The sequence below is a fragment of the Ylistrum balloti genome, unplaced genomic scaffold (genome assembly GCF_031769215.1).
Source record: "Ylistrum balloti isolate Yb309-2 unplaced genomic scaffold, AGI_CSIRO_Ybal_v1 Utg370006, whole genome shotgun sequence".
Lineage (NCBI taxonomy): Eukaryota > Metazoa > Mollusca > Bivalvia > Pectinida > Pectinidae > Ylistrum > Ylistrum balloti.
The window spans coordinates 2618882-2630275 of record NW_026782081.1 but is presented as its reverse complement, the minus strand read 5'-3'; positions in this window follow the sequence as shown (position 1 = coordinate 2630275).

Below are 11394 nucleotides of genomic sequence, written 5' to 3'. Positions count from 1 at the left end.
TAAGCAGTATTTTTTAATTAAGACTCCGAATGCATCAATCAATTTTTCTTGTACATTTGTATCACGACGATGTTATGGACATAACAATGACAGTCTTTTCCAAGCGATTGCTTGTATATACAGGAATGAGTAATCCATTTTGCTCTCTTCATTGTATTAAAAATCCATCGGTAAAAGAGAGAATAGAAACCCGAAGAAATTGAAAGGGAAAATAAGCAATAGAATAACAATAAAATAAATGAGCAAAAAGCATAGCCACAAAATGGCGAATAGTAATAAGGATTACATGGTCCGTACATAAGTGTGTGTAATTCAATATCTGATGCTTAATATCGCCCCTTGAGCCAGTTTTCCGTGTAAGTGGGAAATATTATAAACATATTGATATACATGAAGGAAGTATCCAGAGCATTTCTTACAGAACACGTTTTGGAAAACCAAGCTGTGTACACGTCAGTGTTGGTTTCTGCAGACAATATTTACCAATTACAGATAATTCAGCTTTACTCAAATCGATACCAAACTTTTCGCTGAGCTAGACCATTAGATGTTAGGTAATACAGAAAAAAGATGAGGTAAAATAAGATTGCGTTGTCATTCAACTGCTGGAGTGTTTGTAAATGAACAGTTTGGATGCAGTGGACTTGAAGTAACTGCTCAAAATGTCGGATACATTTCTGAATTGAAAGTATGCTGGGATGTAAGTAAACTTCTTAAGTAAAATATTGCTTATTTTAATAGCATCCGCTCCCTTATTTGCAAAATCAATCTTCCAAAATTACTTATGCAACGATGTGGTGTAGCAGTGCCAAGAAGTCTAATATAGTGTTCTTCACTATGTCTAGGGCTCTGACATTTCTGTCTCATTCCAATGACTGGAAAGAATTTGTCGAAAAATGAAAAGAAGAGCTTGATGTCGAGCACTTCCCGCTTTCCTATCAACACTTATTTTATTTCACCACCCACATTCATCGAAGTATGCTGATGTTGATATCTTTGTTTTTTCTTTAATGACTGAGAATATGATTTCAAATGGTAAACAACATGATGTATTATATCCGTATTATATATAGAATGTTACCTGAAAGTCATAAAACGCTACAAGTTACACGGTATACACCACTAGTATACGGTTATGGTATACAAATGTGGTCTCTCCATTGGTATATTACATTATGTTTATTATCTCTCCGGCATTAGAGAGTGTTAATGTTCTATTGTCATGTTCCCAGAGCTACATGGTATTAAAGTGATAATTTCCTAGCACGTCCCAGCAGGACGTATTGTTGAGGTGATAGATTTAAAGTTTCCTCTGCTTGTGGCTATTAATAACCTCGAACAGCCACAGCTTATGGTGATTCGTCACAGACAGGGGATTTAACAGGTGTGATCCTTTGTAACATCAAGCCGTAAGGTATTTTCTGTCGCACCTCATTGTAATATATGAACACAAGTTAGATTACTTTAAATCAGGTATCTATATACTTATGAAATTCTGTGGAAGACTTTAAACGACACATAATTTAAAATAAAAAGTATCAGAAAAGACCAGGTCTTTGCAATGAGGCAACCGATATTCGCTTTATTCTGAATGTATCAATCACATAGGCAAGTATTTACTATGCACAAAAATACCCTTACTGGAACTTTGTTTAGGCCGGATCTGTGGAATGCTACTGAAATGTAATTAACCTGCCAAACAATGTACGGGATAGATGTTACTAGGGAATATAGTACATGAGTAATGTTTTAGCCATACCTTCCATACACATAATTGATTGTTTGTTTGCTAAGATTATCGTCCTGTGAACAGCCAGGTTCATTCTGAGGCGGAATCTTCTTGTAATAGCTGGTGGTTACCTCACTGCGTAGCATATGGGAGGCCCGTCACATGTCTTTCAGGGAATTTGTATAACGATCTTTCACAAAGACACAACCATGTTGGCAGAGACCGGTCCATTTCTCAGCTTCCACATGAACACAAACTGCCATGCGTTGGCAGTGTCGAATCACAAACCTTCGATATACACTCCTTGGGCTACGTAGGTCTATGATCAGTTACATAACTGTAATATCATTGTAACGTAAATATAAGGATCAGACTAATTTGAAGAGAAGTTTGCAAAAAATAAGACAAAGAAGGTGACTTGTTAAGGTATCATGTTTACCTAGTACCCCAGAACTGGATCGTGAATTATAAACTAAATACAAAGTGAGAGACTATGGTTTATTTATTCATTCATTCATTTTTTTATTCAAATGTTGATATCATTTACCATTAGACGGAAGAATAGGAATAGGTGATACCATTTGTTCTATCGTCTGTACCCGAATATAAGGTGCACACAAAGCGCCCGGATTTCGCATTAATGACATTAACTGTCATCATTAGACTAGCAGCAAGCGTAATCGGGGTCAAAAGACTCATTATATGAAAACTCAGGCTCCCATATAAATTCTGTAATCCACATATGGTATTTATCAAGTCTCAGGTCGATACCATCGAATACATTGCCTTAATTGTTTATGATTTACATATCTGTACTAGGTGCTATAAAAATTCATGTCGCAGTAGTTTTCTACAGAGTAAGATACAACAGACACATGTATTGTGAGAAACGTGTGAAGGGTCTGCCTTACCGTTATCAATAAAGGCACTGATACAATGTTGTCTCATCGATTCGGCGGAATGTTAAGGATTGTTTGATCTACTGGATTATACACTGGCGACGGTGCTATTCTATCTATTTTCACTTTTTCAGTTTACAATATTTTGAATGACATTTTGATTTTATTGCCTTTTGCCGATTGTTTGTCACGTTACTTTTTGACAGACGACAAAACGTTAATATCGGATTATTAATGTCACAGTAGGACTATAAAAAGCGAGCCATAGCATGAACATAATCAAATGTTCACATGCACTGTGATCGTCGTGACTACCTAATGTAAGTATTAACATTGAAGATAACATTAAGTATGTATAACATTTAAAAATTGCTGTCGTATATGTGTTATTACAAGCAACTTCAACATTCTATTTTCATTATTCTATGTATGTACAATGTATCTGTTCTCCTATATCGCCTGTCTGAGTGAAATGACGTTTTTATCGTATTAGCTGACTATGTCGTTAATGTGGTGTGTTTATATTCCGTTTATATAGCACTCGGATAACCACACACAAATCAAAACATGGTTACTCGAATCTATCAATAATTAAATTATTTCCGTTGTTGTGCAATAAAAAGATAATTTACGTCATGTATCTAGTCTCAAACACGATATGTACTGTAAAAATGTACAAATATAAAGGTAGATTTTAACGCAAAGCCAGGTGAAGGAAGCTGAAAATAATGGATAATATAAAAACGACCTGATGAAAAATAGATAAAATATTTTGCATTTGAAATATTGCATTGATGTTGAAATCAGCAACATGTCAGATCATTTCCCCAGATTTCGACATTCCTAAATCGTATACTTGAAACTGGAAGTGGTAAGTTGGGTATCATTATTGGCATGATAAACATAAATTGATAAATTGTTTCGTAATTTTTATAAATGAATCAAATTCACGTTTTTTTTCATGAATGTTCTACAATCATTTAGCTGTTTCTGTAAAAGATTTTTCCGCATGTCGCCTCGTCCTTTAGCCAGATCAGAGATATTGAGGTTGTTCTTTTTATCTTTGATGAATTTTGACTTGGATATTGAATTTAGTAGTCCATTATGAATTAAGATATACATTATTTATTTTTATTGTCATTTTTATTTATAGATATATTTTCATAAATAGCTGGTATTATACTCTTTGTTGTTGCAAGTAAAAACACACATGAAGCTACCCATGTTTAGATGTATTCAATGTTGTAGATCAATTACCTTCTCCAAATGAAAGGTACAACGCCTCGATTAAGCTATCATGTTTCCGTCTGAAAATAGAAATATGTTAAGGGTTAATAGTTTTTATATCAATACTGAGTGACAAGTATTGGGAATCGTTACAGAACTTAGCCGTCTTTATATTAGATTAAAGTATAGGTGCCCATTATTTGTGGATTTTTTAATTATAAAAAAGATCTCCTACAGCGGAAAGTATACAAGCTATTTTGTAAACTCTGCTACAACAATTAATTTCTCGATCCTATTCCTGTTTTACAATAACCCTTTTCTTTTTGTTGCTTCTGTTTGTGACACAATAGATAACCATTTAATATTTTACTTTTACTTAATAAGGATAATAACACGTTTCAAACCTTTTCTAATCTATTAACGATATATATATATTCACATGATAGATTGACATGGTTTCTCTTTAACGTTGGACAGGTATATGTATTTAGTAGATATTAACACACATATATTATAACCCTTATTGAAAGAATCTTGTTTATTCATTTTACATAGACTGTCTCTTGTATGACATTTTAAACGTGTCCCTTTCATAGATCGTATACCAAAGTTATATTGAATACAAACCTTTTGTTATTTGTGTCCTTTTCTTTACTTTGTAACCCTAAATAAACATATTTCTTTATATGCGTTTAAACGTCGACGGTAAGATATCAAATAAACAATAATTGTGATTTATACCTAAGCAGGATGGAACCTGTGAAGTAACATAATATCACCGGGTATTTAATTATCCTGCTGTAATTCCAAACATACGGGTCTCTATAGAAGAGTGACTACACATATAAAGTGCTGTTATATCATAAAGTAAATGTCTTACCTTATATAAATTCATGACTTGTCCAGAACTGATAAATTGAGTAGATAAATTACCGATAGGGTAACACTCCAAATTGTTAGGTAAGTAAGAGACCAGGACGAGATTGGGGTTGTCTATATTTTGCTAATACAATATGTGTAAGCTGAGTAATCTTTTCGTATCTTGTTTCCTTCCTTTACTGCGTGTTACCTGTATTCATTTACCTGCAGACCGGGTAAGTAATTGGTGTGTGATTATCCTCGGACACAGCGGAGGCCATCAGTGGATTTAGTACAGGTAGGATACTCGTGGTGAGAAATGTCTTGTGATTCATGTCTACGCGGTACCCATATGCTAACGAAGTAGATCATTTACTCAGGTAAGTAAATAATTATTCACAGACAATTGCATCGACTGGTTAAAACATGATGCATCAAATATATAAGTTACAACATAACTTATCTTAAGAAAGATTTTAAAAGCTATGTGGTGTGTATTAAGTGTTTTCAGTTTATAATTTCGAGTCTTTTTCGTCAAAGTGAAAAGGTAAGTAAAACCTGACATTATAGAAATAGTGATGATTAGTTCCATAGTTATATATAACAAAGTAATGATAACAAAAATAATAGTTGAATGCTTAAACCTTCATCAAACCCCTTACAGCTAAATTGTGTGTTTTAAAAGGCACTATAGACTATATAATTGCGGAGCATGGCCGTCTGGATGGTAATGTCAATAGTAATATATTGTTTGTATTGTGGTATATCGTGGTGATTAATGGTGTATAAATGAATCTATAGCAGGTAGTATTAGTGGATATTGATATTTGACAATATTAACCATTATTGAATGCGTCTGGTCTGAAGATCGCAAAAAGTTTGGTGATATTGGTATGTATTTTTTTATATATAATGTTCGTTGCAATATGTACGACACGGTAGTATATGTCCTTTGTTGATATAGGTATGTGATTGTAGTAGTGCTGATGATTCCCAGCTGAATCGTTTGTTTCGATAACATTTTTCTTTGTTTCTTTCTTTATTGACATAACATAACATTATTTTTTAGTGTCGAGATTATTTTTCGCTGTGAATTTTGAGAATGTGACTCCGTTTCTACATTTTTGGCAATGATAACTCCCGGATTTTATCTGTGTCATTAATCGCCATTTTACTAGTGACGACATCATATTCCGTTGTTTTCGTTGTATCATTCCCTTGTTGTTTGAATTGTGATATTGTGTTGTACTTTCCCCAGCTACTTACAGCTTTTTGAAATATATAATTTCCCGATGTTGTGCGAATAATGACCTTATTTTCCGTTGTTATCTAGGCATTGTACAAATTCCAACACTAACTTACTAATCCGTATGTTTTCAGATGTCGATAATATTATGCAATCAATCCCGAGACAATGCCTCGATTCTGTTACTCTTTATACATGTATATTGAACTGTTGCGTCATAAACCCAGATGTCTTCAACAACTATATCCAAACATTTAACGGTCGCCGCCGTACACTTCACTACAGACTTATAGACTTTACTTTGCTACAAGGTTATATAATTCATCATGGCTGTTAAGCGAATTTATAAAACATCGGCCTGGCCGTCAGTTATTCGTGTCTCATTATTCATCTTCCGTAATATAACAATTATTTAAAATTGCAATGGCAAACGCCGTTTTGTATATCTTGGCATGGGCGAATTGTATGTAATGTGCAAGTCAATTTAATTGAATAAATCTCAAATTATATGATATCATACATATATTTATATAATATGCTAAAAATCCCTGAGATATTTAACATGTGCAATCACCAGGTGCAGAATGTGGTGGGGATGGGGTGGGGGCTATTATTTACTTCTTCTCTTCAAACCCAGAGCAATTTTAGAAATCAAAATAAAATACTATTTAGATATATGTGGAAAGTTTTATAGATGTAAGGTGTTCAGCGTATTTATCAAGTGGCTTGATTTTGTAATGGTTTAATTATAATAAGCTTACTCACATATTATCATTCGAAATCAAGAGTGAGCATGTTCAGTTTCATATGTCCTTCCGTATTATAAAGGAAACACCAGTGATATTTTATAGGTTAAATATTGATGAATCCTCCCAACTTTATAAATCTATGTATCTCCAAGATAACTTCCTTTTCACAGACCAGGTGCAGCTGTATTAACAAAAGTTTGTTTAAAATGTTTATAGTGTACGAAAATAAATTGTGATTTGAAATCAATCAATAAGTTTAAACGCCATATAAATATCTAAATGACAAGTTATTACGTGTAATTGAGTTTCACACAGTAGAAATACATAGTATTGTATGTTATATCTTATTGATAAATATACAATGTAATCAGGAAATTATCATATTTATTAACTTCGCGTTCATACGTTCGTTACGGTATGTTTCACAAGGAAGCTTGATTAATGTTGAATATACTTTGTTCAGTATTTGTGGAGGTTCGTTGAATTGGTTTTCGAAAGCAAATTTCGTTTCTTGATTCACGATTTGTCGATGCAACAAAGCATTATGAGGAAGGTAAAGATTATGCGTCACTATGGTGTGATTTTTCAGAAGTTAATATTTTATGGCTATGTTGAATTAGGCTTTTGGTAGATAAGTAATCTTTAGGTACAAAAAACCTAGAATGATTCACAATCACTACAATTCCAATCATTACAATCACATTTATCTTAATGAACAACATTTTTCAAATACATTCATTGGATATTATTATGTGAATTCAAAAGAGTATAATTTCTCATTTGATTACAAGCCATAAGCATACGTTATGGATGTCAATTAAGGTCCTATCGATTTGTTGATAAAACAGTTTGTTTATGGTGAAGGAACTTGTTTAAAACCTTGGCGTGGGTTTAATCACATCAGTAATAAAAGATCCTTTCAATTTCATAAATCATACATTGCTTATATCTGTCTAGGAATCTCAAATTATTTACAAAAGCAGCCAACACCGTGTTTTATAGGACATTAAAACCCTATCGTTTATTAAGAGCAATTGTTCAATATGATTAATATGTCCTTCTGTTTAATGTAAAAGTCATAATCGGCGTAATCCTTTCGTATTTATCAAACTTATTCAAACAATGTTTCGTGTTATCAAAATTTTCTAAGATTAATATCTTGAAAAGATTTATAAAGTTATCATTTCAATACGTTTCAAAACTTTTAAGTAATGACGTAATTCTACAAAAAAAATGTTCTTTAACTTTTGCATAAGCATGTAGACAAATACACATAATTTATATAGCATGCAAATTAAGACAAGGAGATAGCTATATTAAGTTTAATACCGTAATCATCTAAATTCCTAAAGATTTGGTAAATTATTTGGAATTTCGGCCGCTTTGTACCTTTTACACTTAATTATGTGTATTTGATCTCCATAACCATGATATTACTATACACACACCTAGTACACGTCTATATATGGGCATTCAGCAATATGTGTCGTTTTATGAGCAATAAAGGAAAAATTTAAAGCACGCTTAAAAGCAAAAACAAAAAAGATCGATACAATCACATATCCCTTTATACATTACAATGATAAATTAGCCCATCCCATACAAATGCCCCTTAGTTGTTTATCTACAGCCAACATGCCAATAATAGCAATATGATGTCATATATATCAATGATGCATTGTTTCTAATTTCTGTAAGGACGATAAAATCTTACACATTTTGAGGTAAGTGTAATATTTAGAGTAATTTTTTATCTTATTTCTGGTAAACGTTTAAAATTCAGTTTGGTGTTTGATAATCTTGAAATTTTCTATAGATTTCTTTATCGTCTGTAATCTACATAAACACGTATACACGTATACACTTCCTGGTTGACTGGCGTTATGAATAGTCTTCGCAACCAGTTTGAAATAAGGTATCAATTTTCATATCACCCCTTGAATATATATATACATCATCCACTTACTATATTTAAGTTTACAAAAATAGCATTAAATTTTGTCAGATTTCTCTTTATATGATAAAGATATGTTCAAGGAATATGTAAATAGGTTTCCTCATAGAGATGTGCAATAGCTTTTTAATGATTTAAAAGTTTTTTCGTTCAAACATATCTGGGAAAGTTTGTGAATTTTGTGTTAGTTAAGCAGGTTTGGGATACTGATTGATATAGTACATGCTAAGGCCTTCAAAATCAATGAAAATATGAACACAGATAAACTGAAAATGACAGAACGTGTCTTCTGGTTGTCAACGTCAATGGTATCATAACCAGTGATCCAATATAAGTAATGTCATGTTCTCGAAGTGAGTACCGAGTTGCATCCCACAAGAACGACAAAACAGGTGAACGTGAATACCTAAATCTTTAAATGGCAATTAACATATTGATAAATCATTCCCTAATGACAATAATAAAGTCTGTTCTAAATATCATCGATCATTTTTTACTGAAGAAATGATATGTTCTAGATTGGTCAGATATGTGGCATATCAACGCTCATTACTATTGTGCTCCTGGACCAGTATTAATTATTCTAAATTCCGTTATGAATGTGAATTACGCACTCCATTGATTCCAATAGTAATGAAACTCACACCATGATTCAATGTTTGTTCCCTAATCATTGATCATCTATGTACTTGTACCCATTATTGTCTTCTATATTCGTCAGTATGCTATTTGAAATAACGACCTGTCAGTCCCCGCTCCCTGCTAAACAGATAAATGAGAGCAAAAAAATGAAGCAGATTGTTCCAACATGTAACAACGAAAAATAAGAAACATAAAACACATTGTGTCCCTGATCATCAATGCCGACTTTAGCACTTTGGGCAACTACCAACATGAAGTTAACAATTGTAAAATCTCTTCCAGTAGCTATCCCCTATGTTGTCTTAAAAAAATAGCTACACATTGAATTTGATTGGGGTCAGAATACACACGCATTCTGATACACATATACTCACCCCCTTACCTCAATCAGAGAGAGTCAATAGTAATACACTCATGTTGACACCTCTTTAATGTAAAAAACACACGCTCTTCTGATTTCGAAAAAAAAATACACAATGAGTTCTGAAAAGCGAATAATTTTAATATTTGAAATCATATAAATACTTTTTTTTCATCATTACGTTTTTTCTTTAAAAGCCAGTATATGTCTTCTAGTTGTAAGTTAGTTTAACTGTGTGATAAAAAGTAGGAAACTGGTAGCTTATTGCTGGTATTAAATTTATCCGACCCTACATTTTGTCGACTTTATGAGCATAGCGGTCATCGACAGCACGATTAGTTCTCAAGTGCTAAAGGGAACATTTTTCTTATGTTTACAGAACGACTCAAGATTGTGAAAACTATCAGAAAATGATTTGAGTGTTTGAATATAATACAACTTCAACAATGTCAAAACATGTAAAACATATCAAGGTGAGTATTTTACCAGGTAGATCCCCTGATCAACTATAGCATACTTGGATAAGGTGTCCCTGAATAGTCATTGTACTCAAAGATACTCAGAATAGATTAAGCGTGTACATGAACACAGACTCATACAATTGTGATTCTCGCTCGGTAAGGAAAACTGTAAGTCACAGAAACATTTATCTTTGAATATGATATCTTTAACATGACGGGTGTCGTCCAGGAAGCAGAAGACGCTTACTATTTCGGAATACTTTGCCTTAGTTTCCATGTAAAACTTTCTTTTGCTCATATTTTCCCATAGTTTTATTGATTTTTTATTCCAATTATGTTCACTTGTTGGAATTCTCTTCTTTTTTATAACACTCTCCTGTGTCGTGCTGTCCATGACCTAAATGTATATTGCCGGTATTCCCTTTAACTTTGAATTCGACAACACACTGAGTTCTTGTGATACAATATATATATTGAAATCGCTTCATACAAACATGATGGTGTCAAACCAGCAATCCGTATGTTTTATTAGCTCTGTGATAATGGGTACAGGTACATTCTTTATGTAGACCGTTTATAGGTTATAATTGTGTCTCGGAGGCATAGTGCATATATATACATTGACATGAAATGTTCAACAGATGGATTCAAGGAAGTGACTTCAATTATCTTATCATAAAGAACTTCTTTCACTTGAATCATTACCTTGTACATATTGACAAAGAGAAATTATGTTTATTTAAAATCACATGTGAATGATTTTTTTTCGTTACTGTTTGACTTTGCAGTAAATAATGTAAGCGTGGTTTTATGTTTAGAAAGTAGTATTTGTATACACTAGAAATATCCTTAGGAAGAACTTAGGTTAATAAAGGCGTACTTACACATCCTTTTCAAATTAATAAAAATGAATCCGATCGTATTATCCGACGTTTGATTTATATTTGATTCTTATAGTGAAAGCATTAAATAGTTCATGGCAAACGAGACAAATATTGTAGCCCTCGCTTCTTTAAAAAACATACACATACAATATATGCGTTGCAGGCTAAATTATTGATTTTTACAAGCTGTGAATTAGTTGAATAGCCATTTTACACAATAATGGCATTTTCTGTGATACCTAAAACTACCCCACTGCTGCAGGTATACAACTTTTAGAATGATCACAAATAATACAAAAAATGTTTATCATGTAACATCATAGAATATTGATTTTCTCTGATGTTATGTGAATGAAATCCTTATATATGTTCAAGTTAAAAGTG